Here is a 20,187-nt window from a genome sequence, read left to right on the forward strand (position 1 = left end):
GAATGCAATGCTACCTTGTTGCAACGTTGCAATGTAGCTAACTAAAGGCCAGTTCAGATCAATTATTAGCAACAAGACTGGATGCAACTTGCAAAATTCCAAGACGTCTGATTGTAAACGTTCTAAAACTGCACTTGGCGATTTGACAAGGTGGGTCTTTTGAGATCCCAGGCAACGGCTTCAGACGCTCTGCAACTAGCCAGTTCACACCGCTGCAACATTCTAAAACCGTTTCGTCTGGTTGCGAACCATTGATCTGAACTGGCCTTAACGTTACCGTTATTTACACTGCCATCAATTTCATCAATATATTATAATGATCGGAATAAAGTCGGGGTATAGGTGGAGCAGAGCTGGGTCTGATTTCTGTGTAAAGATGTCAAGCCAGAGAAAACTAAAAAGAATACGGCAGTATGGATTAGCGTTGTTATTATTTTATTACGCTTCCTCATATGTTCCTTCAGCCTTGATGAAATCTCCTTTGTTTTTGTTTTTTTCTTCTTGTTCTGATTGCTAATTTAACACCCAGCTCAGCTTTATCCTCAAACAGTTTAGCTAGCAAAACCAGAAACACCAGGGGTAACATTTTGCAAGGCAGTTGTTTCAAAAATATCACACAGCAATCATTCACGAAAAAGACTAGTGCACGGGATACATAATTGCACGAGCCACAGCGAATCCTGCTAATTTTTCTCTGCAGTGTAAAGATGTTCATACCGGGCAATAGGCGGATAAAGAACGTTTGTGGAAATTGATCATCACTAATTCTACCCCAGGTCTGCTACAGCATTTTAACCCGGCTCAGCAGTGTAAAGACAGCTTAAGTTAGCCTAATGTTAGACAATGAATGAGTATGTACATAACGTTACTTTTATAACAACCATTTTTTATTCAGTAAATAGTAAATGTTATAGTTGGCGTGGCCCAGGTGCCAACTGACTGACGTCACACAGGCGACACTGGTTGGATCCGGATGGATCTATGGGAAGTGAGGTCCAAAAACACACCTGCAATTACCACTTTTCACCATTGGTACCGCCAAAGAGAACAAAACGGAAATCTTCGAGATTGTGACTTTAAGCAATGCAGGTTAAGAACCTTGCTCAAGGGTACAATAGCAGTGTCCTACTTGGCAATCGAACCTGATACCTTTAGATTACAAGACCAGTTCCTTACCGATTATACTCCACTGCCATCCTAGATCAGATGGTGACATAGCAAATCAACTTTATTGATTACAAAAGATGATAACCTAAGGAAAGAGTATATCAGCCCCTGACCACCATGTAAATCCTGCAATTCTGTCAGCAGTAGAAACATAAATTGGTTGTGCAGGGAGTGTAAATACTTAATGAAATTTTTGAAGTGCTGCATACAGAAGCAAATCTAAATGTATGACCTGATTTCGCAAACTTTCAGGTGCATTTTTTAGTGAATTTTTACCAGTAAAGTAGCTTTTCTCAGTTGTTTTAAAAAATGTATGCAATCTGAGCATTATTTGAATGTATTGTATGACTAAATAAATGGTCATGAGACGGTTTACTTAGCATGTTTGACGACAGCAATGATTAGGCTAATCTGGTGACAGTGTTTAATATATAGTATTTAAAACAATCTTTCCAAGAACACGTGGCTCTTGACATTTCTGCTGTTTATACGGACAAATAAGCAAAATAAACCTGCAACATACTGAACCCAAAATCCTCAGTTTAATCTCAGTACTGTTGTTATTATAAAGTGACAGTAACTTCACCTCATGCCTCAAGAAACACATTCAAAGAGTTAAAAGTTATTCATCTTTTGTCATCTTTGAACCATCATTTCAAAAAGCTTGTAATGGAGCAAACCCTCCATTCCTGATTTTTTTTGGCCGGATCACAACAGCGGGGCCAGCCCTACACACGCAAATGTCTGTGACTAACTGAGTGACTGAGTGATGAAGTTACACCATTGGTCGGCCGAGATATGAAGTTACGCCATTGGTCGGCCAGAGAGGTCCAGCCATATACTAGGTTTTGACCTGGTCTTGTTTTTACAACGGACGGGTTTTAGCTGTGTGTCTGCTCAGGGTAGCGGTTATTTGGCGCGAGTACACCGCTTTCGTAAATGTAGCGCGCACCATTTGTCGGTTTGTCAACATATTGCATCTGTTCACCACCATAATGTACGGCAAATAACTTTTTAAGTAACACAGACATATCATGTTTCAAAAATTAAACACATTTATTTCAGTATACCGTGCTCAACCAACGCAATGTTATGGGTTGCTACTAACCGCTGTTTGTTCCGTTTGATCCATGTTCAAACTGGAATGATGTAATCCGAATGTCACGATTCTGTGTGATTTTATTGGAAGCGCTGGACAAGCGCTGCACTGACGCAAGTGTAATTGATGTGCTGGTTTTTTTCTGTTGTATATGTATATAAATGGTTGCATAATAGTTGGGGGCACTTTTGTAAATAAAACACTCATTGGTCTGGTCAGTAGAGGAAGATCCCCTGGGCCTATTTCAGGTAAAGGACCCAGATGGACAGCCACTGAAGGAAGCTTACTGTCCCTGCAGGAGTGCTTGACAATAAATTCTGATTTATGGTCCCTTTGACTCTCACAGTCCTACATGCACATCGTACTGGAGATGATAACTCAGTGATTTATGATCAATGAGCCAAATGGCAGAGAGAGTTAACCAGCCAATACAGAAAGGTTGTCCTGCTATCTCATGAGCATAGGTTTATAGAATTCCCAGTCAAGGCTACGCCAAACTGTAAATAGATACACTGTAAACAAATTACATATTTAATCGAATTTAACTACAGCACTTTGTTCTTAAAGTCATACTATGCAGGATTTTTACCTGGAAAAGCAGGATTTTTACCTGGAAAATATTATAAAATAACCATTGAAAGACTTATTTATGATGCACCGGCAATCTCTGCCTTTACGCACTTTCACCAAATTCAATATTTGTTATTTGTTATGAGTAGGGGTGGTTGTGGCTACAGATCCTGTGATTCGGGATCAGATTTCTAGATAGCCACTGCAAATCAAAATGTTAACCTTGGAATTTATTTTCCTTTGTGGCGTCAGCTGAAGTTTCTGTTGGACCTGTAAGTAAGGTGACCTCTAGCTATCCAGTTAGAGTTGCCAGATGTCCAAGTTTTGGCAGAAATGTCAGGTTTTCTAATGATTTGTATGTGTCCGGTTTGTGGTACCAACCAAACAATGTCCAAGTAATTGATGGGAGAAATTCACCAGTAGTTTCAAATAAATTCATGTCTGTGACTTGGTCAGCAACTTGGGGGTGAGTGGGCGGGATTGAAGACAGAGGAGGAGACTTTTGATTGTAAAAAGAACAGCAAGGCTAAAAAAATCCTGCATTGTATGCGTTTTAGTGCAGCTATGCTGCACTTAAAAACGTAAATAGTGGACACTATGGGGCAGTACAATGTACACAATCTCAAACAAAAGAACTTATTTCAAAACATTCATAATGAATGTCTTTCTGATATATTCAAGAGACTTTGGCATGTGGCATGCCATTTCTGGTAAACCAATCTGAAATCATGCCAATCTCACTAACAAGTATGACCTTTGTAAATGTCCTCGGATTCCTACAAATGCAGCAACACCAACAAAATGTCATGAATGAAAGCTGTTTTCTGCAGGTGTTGGTACAAACAATGGCCACTGCTTGCACAAAATGAGATTAATTTACCATCTCAGTTCACAATGTTTGTTCTGGTAAAAACAACCAAAAACATTTTAAAACAACATTGTCCAGCTCTATCATTTTCAAATGTGCTTTTAATGTTCAGTATATTTTAACCTGTTCCACATAAAGAAAGCGTGGACATATATTAAGGTACTTTGCTCCATCACAATTTTATCCTGTTTTTTCACCCCTCCCAGAAGGGACATCAAAACTAATAAATAAGTGCTCACTGCCTTATCTCAAAGCAATAGCACAGCAAAGGACCATCCAATGATTTATTACACTCCACCAAAGCACCGTCTTAGTGCTTATACATGTTTATGAGGTAAACATAAGGCTATTTCAAAATGGTCTTCCTGACCTTCATGCCATAGCTAGGAAAACCCAAGAAGCCTTAAGGGTGTGTATATATTACCCATCATCATCCTCAAGGAAATACCACCTGCGACCGCTAAGCAATTTGACCTTTGATCCAAGTAACAGTTTCAATTAAGTTGCCACAAGCGTGAGGGGATATGGAAATTTGAAAGTTTCCCATCTTCGTGGATGACCTCTAACTGTGTCCCTCTCCTGTTTATTGAAACACCTCCTCGATTACATCACTTTGAACAGTTTAAAGATCCCAAACCTAATTCCTGGATTAACGTTTTGATGTTACGATGTGTGCCTCCAGGCCATCAAAAATGAATATCTTGTACAGCTGCTGTAAAGACGAGTTTCAGGGTATAGGGTTCTGTCAGGGTCCCAGATATAATTTGCATAACATTGCAAGTAGATGTGGATGTCTGTATCAAAAGGGAAACAATGTTTCCCTGTCTGTATCGGATTATGAATATTGATGTCCTTTCCTGGAAAACTAGATGATTTCCCAGCGCAAAATCCTTTTGCAATAAAAAGAAATGGAGTCATGGATAATATACAAAATAATGCCCCTCCCTGTCAAATGGCTGGTGCAAAAATGGTTTAGCAGATTATGGAACAATTGTAAATCAATCCCCCATAACCACTCCACCACTGTTCCCTTGGAGGCTAAATTATATTTCTGTAAGAATGCACAAATTAAAATGTTATGCCATGTCAGCTAAAACAAGGATGGAGGCAGAAAACAGGGTTTCATAACCTCAGGTGCAATTAAATGCATGAGCTGCGGTCTTTGCAGAAATTATGATGGAGAGGCAGTTTAGCCGCAATCATGAATGTAATTGCTCCGACATTGTATGTTACTAAATGCATTGCATCCTGTCAAAAATGGAATTCCTCACAACACCTTACTTTGAAGAGCTGATGCACAGTAGCACAGTACAATGCTTTGTTGCATATCTGAAATTCTTCTCCATTTTTACGGTTCAGTCTTCAAAGATTTATTTTTCATTTATTTAACCTTTGTTTACCCAGGGTAGGTTCGCTGAGCACGGATGCAATGCCCTGCTTAACACTCATACACATTCACACCTGGGAGCTGCCCAGTACAACCACAATCCTCTATTGTTGGCCACTGAGCAGCTCCACTTTTTTTAGCCAATTAAATCAGGGGATGATTAGGTGGCAAGTTTTTGCGAGAGCCAGATCTGGGATTTTAGCCAGGACACCGGGGAACCCCCTACTCTTTGCGATAAGTGTCATGGGATCTCAGGACCTCAGTTTAATGTCTCATCCGAAAGACAGCATCTCCTACAGCACAGGGTCCCCGTCACTGCACTGAGGCATTGGGGTTTATTTGACCAGAGGGAACACTTCCCCCTACTGGCCCACCAACACCACTTCCAGCAGCAACTCAGTATTCCCTGGTGGTCTCCCATTCAAGTACTAACCAAGCCCACACTTGCTTAGCTTCAGCCAGTCGGCAAGAGCAGAGTGCATGGTGGTATGGCTGTTGGCTAAAGACAGAATCCTATGGACACATCTGGGAGCTCATTTACAGTAGGCATGTCATTTCAAGCATGTTACCCTTTGTTTTTAGAGATTAAAGCTAATGATACTAGCCATGGTCATGAAGAGAACAAATATGAAATAAATTATTCTTTGGATATGTAGTAGACATGTCACATTGAATGGCAAAAAATAATATCAGCACACATTTTTGGGACATTATCACTTTAAATCACTCATGAATCTGTTGATCTTCTACTGTGCCGTTTATTGAGGATGTGACAGAAAATTTTGGTGCCGCTGACTATAATCAAATGTTTTTCACATTTACCGTTCGATTGAGCAAGTGCCATTCAAAGTACATTTTTATGGGTTAGTGCTGTCTGATTGTGCTAGCTAGCCTACTTTACATTAACCTTGTACGGCGATCAATAAAGCCTAACAGCACAGTACCACTTAATTATTGTCACTTCTATCACTACTGTAATGAACTAAAAAAAGGCGACAAACAACCTTTTCTGTGAGAAATGCATTGTCGAGCTCACGCGCATACACTGCTGGCGACATTCTAAAGCTCCATTTTACCCTCCCTAGTATCATGGCAAAAAAAAACACATTTCTGGATGGACCCTAACTTCATGCTATCGCAACTAAAGGAGTTAAATATCCTAAAATACATGGATGGAAGAAAAACGCGGAATGGCGAACTATTCAAAAAAGTTGCGACAAAATTGGAGGAAGCAGGATTTATAAGAAGCCTTTGCCAGACACACCTCGGTCAATAATTTGATTCTTTCAGAGTCACGTATATTGGGACAACGACAATAATCCAATTAAATCTCATCTTTGGCCAAATCGAGTTAATAATATAGATCGATTTCAACTGTGCATGTAAACGCACTGACTGGCATTGAATTATCAAAGCAAAGCAATGCACTCCACAAATAAAATACAGTCCCCCTCATACTAAGTCTCTATCAATACCAAGTATATGTAAACAAATTTGAGACAAAAGTCCACAGCAGGCTATTTGATTATCTGTCAATCAATACATAGGTGCTGATAGAGACGGCTCTCCAGGAATCAGCTGACAGGCCAGTGAGTGAGTGCAAAATGAAGGAAATAAATCTACTCCAGCCTAGAGCAGGTGTATTGTTCTCTTGAAATAAACTCCACGTGGGCGTATTCATGCATGTGTACAGGTGGGAGTTTTTTGTTCCTATAAGCTGGTGTGATGAACCTTTTCCTTTTGGCCTTGCACCGTGGGAGCTGAAATGTAGATATGTCCCTCACTCACTCTCACCTCCTGATAATTCCGCAAGTGCTAATGGATTTTATTTCATTGGTTTGTAAAAAAAAAAAAATATATATATATATATATATATATATATACAGACAAATTATAGCTGTCAGCACTATAGCCTATATATAAACACCAATTAACATGAAATGGGTTTAGTTTCATTTAGCACATCAACTGTGAACCTGCCTGATAGAATTAACACATTACTTACAGAATATGGCAATCGATATTTTATATGTGGATCAACATGAGTTGACATGTGGATCAACAATTCATAACCCTGTCACTGTAAGTATTTTCCCCACTGTTCATTGTATTATGCCATTGCTAATCAGTAGGACCCAGGGAAATAATAGGTTTCAGTCCTCCAACACCAAACAGTTGAGAGAGTCTCTATTTCAAGCTGGGGTCAAACAATCATTTAATTACTTGTGGCAACTGCCTCAGTTGATCATTACTTTGCCGCTTAATCAGGCAATAAGAAGAATGACGATTTAAAGGAAATCCTTTTTACAAGACATTGCCAGATCATATGTCCAGCTCTGTCAATGAACCTAAAATTACACTGTCGTGTATTAATCAATGTAATCAATGTAATGTGTTTGAAATATCAATAACTGAACATTCTAAATGTAGTGACAAGTGATACTCATGTTAAATGGCTTGTAACTATAAAGCTAGTCAACAAACACTGTATGTCTGTTGTATGTCTACACATACATTTGGAACAACAGTGAACATTATTCAACTGTGTGGTATCATAAAAGCACTGCTAACAATTTCTGTATTGCTTTCATTGTGCTGTTTTAAGAGACTGCCAAATAAACAGATATTCCAAGTGAATATTACACTAACCGAGGAGCTGCTCAAATAAAATCTTTAGATAAAATTTTATACTCTATATTCACAATCTTAATTTCACCAGAAAATCACTCTGGCAGAGGGAATTGAAATAAAATATGAGCCAGCATTTTCATTTAGCCTCAGTGATTTGTCCAGTTTAAATCAGTAATATGTCACACAGTTGTGCAGATCAATGCAAAGACACAATCATACACATGGTCCATACTCATTCATTAAAATTAATCTCTTGAGGATTACTGCTGAAATTCAGGTTCACAGCCCAGATGGTCACACGCTTAACTATTTTTCCAGGCCCTATTTATCAGTCATATGTAGATTCTGCGGTAATGTTGATAGCACCTTGAACTACTATTAGAAGACACAGGGCAAGCCAACTTGTAAGAGAAGCATTTTACAAGTGTATGAAGACAAAGTATATGTGATTTGTAGTTTCTTTACATTGACAATTAGACAAGTCTGTATGTATTTAATAATGTGAGTTCTCCTTTTCACCAATAAAAGTGTGAATAAAAATAAATATGGTATGAAAATACTGATACTAACACAAATAAGGCTCCCGAAATAACTTTTTTTTTTTCTTTGCCTGGTTTTGCACACTTCTAAATCTATGTATAAATGCCAGTAGGTTCCATTAGCCTCTAGTGATGCACAAGCTTGAGCTCAAGGCTTAGTAAGTCACAAAAAATGTAAATTCTGTGCTGAATACTTAGAAAAAAAAAATACAGTACAGGTGGCGTATATTTCGCTGTAAGCTCTGGGCTTAATGTGTTTACAGTATGCCAGGTTCCTGGATAACCTTATTCATTTTCCATGCGCTGTTTTTCTCAGTTGCAGCACAGCTCCTCATAATGGCCAGAGAGAATTGGCTATAACTATGTCTGCATTTCTCTTGTTAACATTTCCCCATGAGGAAGGCTACATTCCATATCCCATTGCTCTAAATGCCTTTGTGCATTGCTTAATGGCTTGCTTCAAACATATTAGACAAATGGGATAAAGACCTCAACCAAAAAATGGCCCCCAGTAAACTAAGCAATTGGCTAATTAAAAATTATAATTTTCATTTCACCCAGAAGACCAGTTATAGCCCAGTACGAAACAAATTTATAGAAGTTTATTTATTCAACCTTTATTTAACTAGACCGCCCATTGAGCTAAATAATCTCTTATGCCAGACTTGACCAGAAGGGCAGATCAATATACAAAGAACATACATTAAAAAAGTGAAAATATATATATATATATTTTAAATGAATACCCATTAAAAACAACTGCAAATGGAAGCTTGAAGTAAAAAAGGCAATTAGAGCACACTCCAAGACCACACCAATGCCAGTGTGGCACTTAAGCAAGGAGTTTAGTACATGGCACGTAGTACTTCGTACAGAGCTAAAGAGGAAATGAAGGTGGACTCCACACTGGCAATGTTTCTACACACCAGGCAAATAACAATATATTCTACTGATTCTGTAGCTAATAAGGTAGAGAACATTTTTAGCCTGTTTTCTAGTAAAAGTAACCATTCTATGTATTTTATGCCATTGTTAATAGGTAAGCTAGATATCCTGCACGCTAGGTAGCTATTAAGTTTATTTCACTACTATCCATTTTGCTACCCAGCTATCTAACACATCCTGGTTAACTACCTACCTAATTTTCCTACTTTTAGTTGTCAGCCCATCTCAAAAAGCTAACAATACAGTGTCATAAACCATTTTACATATATTTCTGTTTCAAATCTTTAGGCATATTACAGTAGATTGGTGACATCTGTTTAGGGAATGCTTAAAATTATAAACAGCAACTACTTGTTTGTGCCATTTACTGAGATCTGGATTTCAGAACAACACCTTGTTCTTCATACTGAATTGACCTGGCAGCATAGTTAATGGAATGTTTTTGGGGTGGAGGGTAAATATGTTTTTGGCTTGCTTATTAAATTGATGTATTTCAAGGAGACTTCTCTACTCTACCATGTGGTGCTAATAAATGTTAGTGCAGTAAAACTGGATACTTCTTTTTTGCTGAGTATGAAATGCTAAATCTGAGGAGAATTTTGATTTATTTTACTGGATTTATATTTATAGGTATGCCATTCTGTATAACAAGTTTTTAATTGTAACACTATTTTTAGAACTGTACTCAGCTTATTTTTGCAAAATTATATTTTTACCATGAGACAAAAGGACCACACAGCTGATCATGATAATACAATACATTTCTGATAAGTATGTGGACACCCCGTCTAATTAGTGGTTTCAGCTATTGCAGCCACACCCATTGCTAACAGGTGCATAAAATCAAGCATACAGCCACGCAGTCTTCATTGACAGACAGAATGGGTCGTATTCAAGAGGTCAGTGACTTTCAACATGGCACTGCCATAGGATGCCACCTTTCCAACAAGTTAGTTGGTCAAATTTATGCCATGCTAGAGCTGCTCCAGTTAACTAAGTGCTGTTATTGTGAAATGGGAATGTATAGGAGTGACAACAGCTGAGCTCACACAAGCTCACAGAACGGGACCGCCAAGTGCAGAAGCGTGTAGTGAGTAAAAATTATCTGTCCTCACTCAGTTGCAACACTCACTACAGAGTTCCAAACTACCTCTGGAAAAAATGTCACCACAAGAACTATTTGTCAAGAGCTTTATGAAATGGGTTTCCATGACCAAGCAGCCGTACACAACCCTAAGATCACCATGCACAATGCCAAGCATTGGCTGGAGTGGTGTAAAGCACACCACCATTAGACTCTGGAGCAGTGTAAATGCTTTCTCTGGAGTGATGAATCCCACTTCACTGTCTGGCAGTCTGACGGACGAATCTGGGTTAGGCGGAATGCATAGTGCCAACTCTACTGGCTCAAATAGTGGCAAGTGTAAGGTTTGGTGGAGGAATAATTGTCTGGGGCTGTTTTACATGGTTTGGGCTAGGCCCCTTAGTTCCAGTGAAGGGAAAATCTTAATGCTACAGCATACAATGACATTCTAGAGAATTGTGCACTTTCAACTTTGAGGCAACAGTTTGGGGAAGGTCCTTTCTTGTTTCAGCATGAAAATGCCCCCTTACACAAAGCAGAGTCCATAAAGAAATGAGTTTGGCAGGGAAGAGCTTTACTGGCATGCACAGAGCCCGACCTCTACCCCAACAAACACCTTTGGGATGAATTGGAATGCCGACTGAAAGCCAGGCCCTACACCCAACATCAGTGCCCAACCTCATTAATGCTCTTGTGGCTGAATGGAAACGAAGCCCCGCAGCCATGTTCCAAAATCCACTGGAAAGCCTTCCCAGAAGAGTGCAGGCTGTTATAGCAGCAAAGAGGGGTCCACCACCATATTAATGCCCATGGTTTTGGAATGAGATGTTCAACAAGCTCATATGGGCGTGATGTTCAGGTGTCCACATACTTTCGGGAGTGTAGTGTATGAGCAATGCAGAAAACATTCATAGCATTAACTTTTTCTTTGATACTTACTATGGCAGGAACCATTTTATCAAGCAAGCAAGCAGATAAATAGGATTAACCATTAAGTGCCACTCTACAACAAAAATGGGTAAAGGCGGATTTTTTTTTCTATGAATCCTCCTGGCTAGAGACTGTACTTGCCAATAAGTTCAATGCATTACATTACTATCACTTAGCATACATTCATATCCTTAGCAAAAAGTACAGAATTTTTCAATAAATGAATAATAATAAATTAATAATTTACCACTACATTATACAGCATTGTCTGTAGGAAACTGCAGACTTACCTAATAGATCAGAGTAGCGTCTTCATCACCAGGGCGCATTCGATCCGACTTCACTTAGGCCTCTATTCTTCTATTTTAAAAGGCTTTCTTGGCTGCTGGCAGAGAAAGTCACATTCAGGTTAAAGGGAAAGCATTAATGGATTAGTTTTGTTCTCTAGAAATTGAGGCGGATGAGTAAATTACAGAGGGCAACTCATTGTCTCTGGGAATTCTTCAGCTGCCATTATAATGTCACATTTATTTAATTCTGACCTGGTGTACCTCTTCCATAAGTTCCTGTGCAATCCTGATCAAAGTCTAAATGTTTGGCCCAATTGTTCATTTCAATTTTCAGTATACAGACAGCATATATTACATTATGTTTCCGAAATATAATTCAGTGGATTATCAGGGTGCAATCAGTGCAATGAGAAATGCAATACAGAAGCTGACATATTCATCTGGACACATACTGTATAGTATTAGATAAGTATATTTATATATTTCACCAGGAAAGTCCGACTGAGGTAAATAATCTTTTACATTGGAAACCCCCACACAATAAAAACATCTCTCAAAGATGAGCACACATTACAACTAATGTGTGTTAATACATTAGAACACATTGCCGTACATACAAGTGTCCAGCATTAAAGCTCTTGTAACCAGATTTAGGACAGTTCTCTTCAGAAACGAGTGCTGTTAACAGAAAAAAGGCACTATCATCTGTTTAAAATCTGGTAATTAGATGAAGGATTCAAGTTTGAGTTTAGGCTGACTATGGACCATAATACAACTCTTTTTTCATGCATGCTTTGCAAAGATTAAAAAAAAACTTTGACCTAATACACATTAGTAGTTCCCTAAGATAGCATTGTAGATCAAAACAAGGTTGCATCCTCTGTGTAGCAAGGGATGTCCAGCTAACCTGACTACATAAGATAAAATGATGAGTCCTAATGAGAACTCAGTGATGTTAAAGATGGACTGGAATGGAGGAGGAGAATTTTAACCAGTACAAAAAAACCCAGAATTTCAATTATTGAACCAACCACTAGGTGAAGTATATTGTGGCCATGGATTATAAATCACAGATAAATATGAAACATCCTCTTACTGACGCTGCATGTTGTTGTCGTTGTTGTTCTTTTTTTTTTACCCTCACCACCCAAATTCCTCTGATTGCTCAATGTGGGATGTCGCATACACACATTTCTCATTCTGGATACTATAGGCTAACAATGCATGGAGGGATAAACAATTAATTACTAATATGTTTTGTATGTAGGCTACCATCTATTAGCGACTTGGGTGATAAGTCTTAATGATCACTCTTTACTTTTCAAATAGCAAAATAGTTTTAATCTACTTAAAAGATGGCTTAGGATCATTAATTACCTCCATTTCAATGCATATTGTAAATGAGACTATTAAGATCACCCTTTGGTGTCCTTGAAAATAAATGATACCATGACGTTTTCTTGAACAATGGCCATATTTCCACTTATGAGCACGGGCTCACAATATTTTTTGGATAAATCTTTTGAAAAGGACAGTAACCAACAATTTAATTAATTATCTCAGGGCACCGGACTCCAGATCCTAAGCATCAGATACAATGAAATTGGATCGGTTTGAACAAATCAATGGCTGCAAAACATATTGACAGCCTAGCTTTGTACCAGTGAAAAACATTTGCCCATGAACATATCCACTGTCGCAGGTCTGTTTCTCCTTCTTTGAGCACTCTCTCATCAGTCTGCTAGACGTCTTTCTCAACAGACATCTCCAAACCAAAGAATATCAGTAGTTTTTTAAATCACCTCTTCTAACCATTCACATGTAAAGTCTCGTACCAACAAGTTACCTTTGGGCATCATCACACGCTTAGTGCTTCAGAGATACAAAATGATCCTGTTATACTATAAATGGTTTTCTCTCTGATGCTGCAAAGGCAGTGTCACTTACTGTAAAAATTAAGGGACACTTAGATTCAGCCCTAAGTGGTTTATTGTCGGAGGAAACTATATATTGATGAAATATCATATTTACACCACATCTGACAGTTTGATGGACATAAAAGCACTTACAAAATGCTTTAATGAGGACACTGAATGCTACATGCGATTGCATTTGCAAATTGTTTTCAAATAATAGGCCAGAGGAAGGCATTTTGAAAAGATAATGGTGCTTAATTGTGTTTGAATCCATTCAATGGGCTAGATGTAGCAGAAGACAAGCCAGGCTAAGTGCTTAAAACATATGACCAGCTACTACAAGAGGTTCATTTTATAGACATCAGACTGAATATTGCTTTTACGTCATGTATTCAAATAAAAAAGGAAGTCAGCATAAGGCAGAGAGATGGCTAACAGTGCAATATTCCTTAATTGAGTTATATTTAATTTAGGGAAAAGGGAAAACACAAACATCTTCTGCATGTGAGGAAAACTAAAAATATCTATGGACAATATGTTGTTTCATGTTCCCACAAAATAAACAAAAAAATAAGCCATATTTTGAGCACAAATGGACAGTGCAATGTGCAAATGAGGATGTTGTTTTCCTTCTGTCTGTGTCCATGTAATGGGGGCTGGGGCTTTCATTTGGGAGTGTGGGTTATGTAAACATACTGGTAATACCAGAACACTATCAATGACAAAATTGAATGAATATTGCATACCTCTAAAATAAAACACTTTCGCAAAACCATAACTTGATCCCTTTTGACCAGGAGAGTCCAATCTAATCAGAAAAGGGCTGATGAGTGTCTAGGTTTTTGTTTTAGCCCAGCAGTAGGACACCTGATTCAACTAATTAACTAATCATGGTCTTCAATCACAGAATCACAATCTTCAGAATCAGACGCCTTAGTGGTGGGCCACAACAGAAACCTGCACCCACACCGGCCCATTTTCTGATGAGATTGGACACCCCTGGCTCTTCAAAAAGCTATGATATCGTTGTGCCCAGTCAGCTAGCAAGATAGCCGACAAACTAGACAGCATGGCCAGCCCACTAGCCTGGTCCAGCCAGTCAATAAATAAAAAAACCTGAACATAAGCTTCGCCTTTAAACCTTGCAGACTGTGAGAAGATTTTGTTGTTGCGATGTACATTATCTGAACATGCATTTGCCTGAATTGGGCACATCCGATCAGATCATAAGTGTATCAAGCCAAGAAAAGATATATCGGTACGTCCGATATTTGCAATCGAGTGGAAACCCTGGCCAGCATCACCACAAGGTGACGCCCACTTGGCTCTAGCAGTGGCCAGGGAATGTGAGGGCTTCAGTAATCGAGGATGACAGCACCTCTTTACCAACCACAGACCCCCAATAGTTGATTGAGTGTTCACAAGTTGCCTGTTACGTTACACACGCAGTGTCTTTCTCCGACAGTCTGTGCAAGCCCAGGTTGCACATCACATGCTTTTGAGAAGAACACAAAAAGCTTGTCTGAGCTTTCAAAAATTGATAGCAAAGATGGGCGCCAATAAATTGAGATTGCGCATTCCAAACTGGGGATAAAAAGAGGATAGAAATCATAAACAAATATTATAAAATAGTGTGCTTCAAAATAATTTATTTATTTTAAGAATAATTTATTTTGTCGACTGAAATTTTTTTAATAAACAAACCGTTTAAAGGTCAATGAAACAGCTTATATCTGTGTGTCTATGAAGGCACTACTATGCAGCACCTCTTAGCACATAAATAAAAGATAAATATGTTTGAACTGCAAAATAATGTTCTAAGCCTCAGAAAATGTACTTCATGCAACCTATAGAAAAGAAAAAGTAAAAAGAGTTCAAAGATTGGAGGTCAAGATGACATGAAAGAAGCACTTTCAAAAAATCAATTTTCATTATTTGACATCTACTTTATATAAAATGCTGAAAGGCCTATTTCCTTGTGCCTAATAATAGAGAATTAGTTTTGAATGGAGGCCATTTGAAGTGCACCATTAATCTCTTCTTTCTAGACCATTAGTATCAAAGTTTCATTAATATAAAAAGCCCAGAATTATATTCTTGTTTACTAGATCAACCAATGGACACACACTGGGTGATATGGTGTTCTGCTACATGAGAGAGAAATGGTTCTTTAAAGCTCAGTTAATTGGGTGCACCTCTGCTTCCAAAGTAGATGAGAGTCGGGGACAAAGGTCACACACTTCAAAAGCAAATAAACTAATAAATATATAAATAAATACGAAGCAGGGGAGGAGATGGAGAGAATTGTCTATGTGACTGTTCTAAGCCAATTACTGCAAACCACTGAATGTATAGCAAGGACAGATCCACCTTTATTAACATTTCCCTTTATTATCATCATTTCACACTGTATTCATTTAGCAGACATGTTTCTTATGTGAAAGAAGTTGTTGACACAGTCAAGTTTTGGTGTCAGTGAGTCATATTTTGCAATCTTTTCTCAGAGAGTTGAAAGGTTTCTGGTATTCACTCATAAGGAGCCCCCAAAATGAATTAATCATTTGCTCAATTGCTGGGACAGGCCTCTCCAATGTTGAAAGCTTCGAGATATGAATAAATCATCCAGTAAAACTGGCTGGATTGAAATTATTTGAAATTATTAGTATTTTGGATAAAGCTCTATTATATGTAATTATAGATTTGTGCCCCACCTCTCTGGCTTAACTGAAGTTGTTAACTGCTCTATGCTGCCTCAGATAAATCAGACATTTAATTTTTACTTACAATTTGAGATGGATACACAAGTGAAAGATTTCAACAAAGTGATAGCTCTTGGCATAATACTCAAAATATTATGATACATTAAGGGTACCACTGCATCTGACGTATACAGTATACTTACATCATTGATCATGACGAGAAGTAAGTGGATGGTGTCGTGCAGAGGGAAAATGAGTCTAGCAAAAGCCAAATAACTCCATCAAATGATCAATGTCACAGCCAATTGGTAGGAAATGGGTGTCCAGGCAGAAACACAAAAAGGTTGGCATATTTTCATTTGTAATATTTTCATATTTTATTTTCTTTAGTCTGTTGTACAAGTTTTAAAAATGTAAAAGGATGTAATAAACCATTTCAGGGGAGGAGGTGTAGTGTTTTAGGGTTCAAGTGAAGCATGTGGACATAAGGGAGAGAGAAAGAGTAAGTAATGTGTCTATTTTGATTTTGCCTACCGAGGCAGCATACGTTTTGAGGAATAAACCTGAATGCCCAGTTTATGCCCAGTATTTGTGTTGTACTGTTATAAAATAAAATAAAAACCTAATTTATGATGTTGGGACACAGCAGCATTCATGACTGACTCAGCCATTTCCAGAGTCAAACCCAAGTTAGACCTCTGGGGCCCCATATTTCATGCACAGCACAGGCAATGGATGTGCACCTGCTTCTTTCTTTAAAGACCAGTGACCGAGAGAAGACCTGAGCTGGCTATTTAGCAAGGGGAACGTGTCCTCTCACACAAAGACTCACCTTCTCCTGACTCTGACAACCAAGGCCCTACACCCCCAGTCAGGGACACATAGTAAGGGCAGGTGCTGTCTTAACTTGTGAATATCCAGCAAAAATACAATTAGGAAATTGTGTATATTGAGTGTTCATTAACCATTGTTGTCACAACAGATTTTCTGCATGAACACGTTAACACTTTTGGCAAGATAAATACCAAACTTGCAGTCAATCAGTCCTGAGTGGAATGTGTGTGTTCCCATTTCGACACCCTTAGTAAAGGAAGAGGAAAAAACGCAGGGTGTTACCCCCTTCAGCATGTCACCTGATATCACTCATTCATTATAGATTATATTTACACTTACACCAGCAGAAGGAAATAGCACTGATGGAAAGTTTATGGAAAGGCACTGACCTCCTCTGCCTTAAGAGAGCATGTTCTACATAGTGCCTACCCAACCACATACTTTACTGCATATAATTGTCCCCATTAGTTGAGTTCAGAAGCGAGCATGAGAACATCCACTAGTGTCATAACACCATGATTGTATCCTTATTTCAATACCTAGTTCTGAACTTCAGTCGACTAATTGGTTCCATTGTATTGCCACAAATGTAACAAGGGCTGCAGATAAGAACAGATATTCAACCATGCAGAATATCTACCCCTTTTATCCTTTTTGTTCTCCCAGAATGACAAAGGTCATAAGGCCTTTGTGGTCTGCACTAGGGAGTCTGGTGTTTTTTTTTATTGTTTTTTTTTTAGATATTGAGTGGGCCTATCTGGAGTTATAAGGAAATAGTGCACCTCTATCATATTCCCTGATGTCAACGGGCACAAATCAGTATCAAGGATCACCAAAAGTGGATTGAATGACCCCTTGCAATTAAATACCTGTGATGGAGAGTCGGTAGCTCCATGGATCGCCACGTATCTCCCATCGATTGCCACAATTCAATCCATACTGTTCTCCAATGGCTTCTGAAATTGACTTACAGTCCTCTCTCTGAGGTAGTGGTACGTTCTTGGACAAGGCATTGACAAATTGCCCTTGTCATGTCCCACACTATGCAGCTGAGGTTCTTTCATTGCTCCTCTGTCAGCACTGTTCCCAGAAGTACACCTGTAAATATATTTCCTATAGCACTTAAAATAATGGCTGACTGTTAAAAAACTGACAAGACTGAGGTTTTTTATTCAGAATGTTCCAGAATAGCTACAATTTATTCTAAATGCCAGTCAGATTTAATGAAAATCCCAATCCTTATCTCATTCAGATTGGATAATTTATGTTCACATACATTTCGTGAAAAAAAGAAATTGCATACGAAACTATGAAATATTTTTTCAAGTAACTGCTAGCAAATGTGACAGGTTAAAATGAATAAAATGAATCTTCAAGGGCGGATTATCTTCTATACACAATTCTATACACAATCTCAGGTATGACTGTACGGGAGAGAAACAAGGCTCATAATTCACATTCAGATCTTAGCAAATGTCTGATTGTTAAATAAACAATTGATACACTAAACTACCGTCACTCTCTCTGTTCATACTGTTTTCTCTCCAGCGCAGTTGGACTGCACATGTTTACTGTACATAATGCGTTTGTCTAAAAATCAATCTGTTGATGAATTATTTATGGTTGTTTTTTTAAGGGTAAATATGAAAACAGTATGTGTTCTTATTTTGAATTTCAGTCCTGAGAACACTCAGTGATAATGTGAACTGTAAGGCAGTCATTCCATTTCTTGGAGTGAAAGCAGTTTGTCTTAAAATGTGTTAGTCACCAAGTGAGCTAGCCATAGTTCACTAACATCAACTGTTAGCTACTTAGCTACATGGGTTTGGTTAAGCTGAGACTGAAGGGAGGCTTTTGCATGAAACTAAGCACTTATTTGTTCTTAATTTACAGTATATGCCCTTAAACAACAATGCAGATAAATTAGGAACAAATAAGCACTTAGTTTCGTGCTGAAGCCCCCTTTCAGTCTCTACAGGACTAAAAGACTTTTACATAGCAACATTATCTTCAATAGAGTGGGGGATGGTTGAATTGGCTTTTTAGGATCATTTAACTATATACTTCATATTGAAATTAAGCTATTTGCTGTGACATGCATTGTGTGCATGACTGATTTTGTATGGACTGCGAACTTGTGTCATTCACAAGGTATGAAAAATTATGTTTATTAATTAAATGATAAGAGAGTTTATTAATAAAATGTGTGCATGTGTACTGATGCACATTTGTATAACTGGGTCTACATACATATTATAAAATAATGTTGAACCGTGAACAGGACTGTTGTCAGAACTACCACAATGCTGTTCACCTTTCTGATTCAACTAAGACCTTGAGAAAAGTCACACCGCACTTGAAAAGTAAAAACTGAGCATAATTCATTAACCTTACATTATTAAGTTCATCAGATTTTCTTGAGAAGACAGACCCAGATATAACTTTGAACAAGGAAGGGAAAAAATAAAAAAATCCAGTAACCTTGACACTGCATTGAGACTGTACAGCAAGGGTACTTTTACATACAGACCATTCAATGACTTAGGGTCTCCACATCCCACAACCACTAAAACCGCACTCTTGAGTGGATGTTGCAACAGGGACGCACATTATTATAGAAACTACTGGTGTCAACCTTGCAGTTCTCCAGTGGTAAATCATTCCGACAACTGGTTACAATCTGAGCATATGGGAGTTCTGCTGTAATGGTTTTCATCAAATATCCAATATCAGCTAATGCATAACGATCATTTCCTCCACTTCATTACACATGCCATTTCCCCATCGCTGCAGCTCTCTTTCCAAAGCCATAAATATATACATAGGAAAATTTTGGAGTCATTATTACTACACTCTGAAAGTATAGAAGGCTAACAGGGGTACCAGGCTCATTTTGGAATTTATAGTTGGACTGTTAGCGACCTCAATCTCAAGGGGTTACAGCTCTGACCAATCGGATATTAGTTATTATTCCAGATGCGTTTCGAGGAAGAAAATTCCTACATTAAGCCATAATCGCGAGATGTTTTTTCGGATAGCATGCAAATGACAGAGTACAGAGAGCAGAGTCCAGAGTCAGCAATCTGGTGTCAGTTTGTCAGGCTGGGAAATGAGCTCCAAGGGAAGACAGTGTGGGCTCGTCAGTTTGGCTTTCCAGGTGGGTAAGCAGTTCCTTGCCCCCTGGGTCACACCTAATTGCCCACATTAGTCCAGGCACTGAGTGCTGAG

At 38.4% G+C, this 20,187-nt stretch overlaps 1 protein-coding gene across 5 annotated transcripts in view; it reads right to left on the reverse strand.

Annotated features, from left to right (window-relative positions):
- Positions 1 to 20,187, reverse strand: part of large2 (LARGE xylosyl- and glucuronyltransferase 2) — a 161,441-nt gene that overhangs the window by 112,100 nt on the left and 29,154 nt on the right. For 3 of the 5 annotated variants that reach the window (XM_035419449.1, XM_035419447.1, XM_035419451.1), the window contains exon 2: positions 11,511 to 11,602. The gene's annotated coding sequence lies outside the window, so the exon portion shown is untranslated. Of the gene's footprint in view, positions 1 to 11,510; positions 11,606 to 20,187 lie in introns of all 5 variants that reach the window. The other 2 variants (XM_035419450.1, XM_035419448.1) reach the window with 1 other exon arrangement.

This window comes from Anguilla anguilla, chromosome 5 (genome assembly GCF_013347855.1).
Source record: "Anguilla anguilla isolate fAngAng1 chromosome 5, fAngAng1.pri, whole genome shotgun sequence".
Taxonomy (NCBI): Eukaryota; Metazoa; Chordata; class Actinopteri; order Anguilliformes; family Anguillidae; genus Anguilla; species Anguilla anguilla.